Here is a 1558-nt window from a genome sequence, read left to right as displayed (position 1 = left end):
CCCCCGGCGCGGCCGCCAATGGGCAGGCGCGAGGAGGGGCCGAGGGGGGGCGTGTCTGCCACCGCCCCCGGGTTCCTGGCGGAGCTGCCCCGCGGCCCACCCCCTCCCCCTCCCACCCTAGGCCCTGGGCTGATCCCCGCTCCGCACCCCTTGGCGCACCGCTACTGGCCCCCGCGTGCGCGCCGGATGTGTGGACTCACCCGACCTTGCGAATTCAGCGCGCATGGACCCCCTAATGTGTGCCCTAACCCTGACGTGGACGGGCCTGATCCGGAGCGACCCTGGCCCTGACTTCTGGGGGCTACTCTAAAGGGGAGAGACACCGACCTTAAACCAAACACGAAGTAATTTCAGAAAGGGGTGAGGAATGTGAAGGAAACAGGGTGAATACAGGGTTGGAGCAGAGAGCACGGCTTTTAAGTGACCCGTGAGACCCGAATTGTTTTCAGAAGGTCTTACAGGCAGTGGTGAGGAGTTCACAGAAGGATGACTTCTGTAAACTCGTTTCTCATTCTGTGGAGAGTGGACAAGAGACCGGGGGGGGGGGGGGGGGGGAGGGGGGGGGAGGCAAGGGTTTTGCAAACTGTTTCATTCTGGGGACATTCTGGAGCAGGACAGTGGGGAGAACAGGGAGGAATCAGAGGAGGTTTGCTAGGAAGGGGGATGGACGCAGGGTCAGATGTGTGCATTTCAACCAGATAATACCAACAAAAGCAGGAGGAGGAGGTGAAGAAACCTGCAGGTGTCTGCCTTGCTGTTGAGGCTCTTGCCCCTGGAGCGGAAGCTGGAGAGGTTGACCAATGCCCAGGGATTAAATACCAGGCAAAGTTGTTGATCTAAGGTCTGAAGGAGACTCACAGTGTGTGCGTGCGTGCGTGTGTGTGTGTGTGTGTGTTTTGCTTTGCTTTGCTTTGAAGAGCTAACATGATATCAAAAGGATAAATAATTAACAGAGCTACTATAACAGATATGCCACGGAGTTCCAGTAACCAAACACAATACAGTCCCAATTCACTTCGAGTCTCACACAGATGTTCCCCTCCAGACAGAAGCCCAGGGACCCAGGCTCTTTTCTTTGTATGACTCTGATGTTCAGACGTGATTCCCAAAGTCACCGGGGAGCTCAACGTCATTTTAGACACCCAGAGGAGAAAAATGCGTTAAAGATGGCACATGGGGAGTTTTTATGGCTGAGCCTGTTTACTGGCTAGAATTTAGTCGCTTGGCCCTTCCTCCAGATAAAGGAGTCTGGAAAATGAGCTGTGTGCCCAGGAAGAGGGGGCAATAGGTTTGGAGATCAGCTGCAGAGATAAACTGAAAAGTGAACCGCACTCTTTTCTGAAAGCAGCCCTCAGGCCGCCACCTTCCTTTCTTCAAGACATCCTGTTTTTTTCACCTAATAATACGTGTGGGAGATGGTTCTTCACCCTCACACAAGGAAGGTGTCTCCATTCTCTTTAACAGTTACACAGAATTCCACTGGATTCATGTACCATTTTTATTTAATGAATTCCCCAAGGATGGATTTTTAGGTTGTTTCCAATCTTGGGCCATTATA

At 53.0% G+C, this 1558-nt stretch overlaps 1 protein-coding gene across 2 annotated transcripts in view; it reads left to right on the top strand.

Moving 5' to 3' along the window:
* The window catches only part of LOC102949574 (BRCA1 associated protein), a 105942-nt gene that overhangs the window by 11000 nt on the left and 93384 nt on the right, over nt 1-1558 (top strand). The window lies entirely within an intron of this gene.

Source organism: Panthera tigris, chromosome D3 (assembly GCF_018350195.1).
Source record: "Panthera tigris isolate Pti1 chromosome D3, P.tigris_Pti1_mat1.1, whole genome shotgun sequence".
Classification (NCBI taxonomy): Eukaryota; Metazoa; Chordata; class Mammalia; order Carnivora; family Felidae; genus Panthera; species Panthera tigris.
This window is presented reverse-complemented; position numbering and strand designations above follow the sequence as displayed.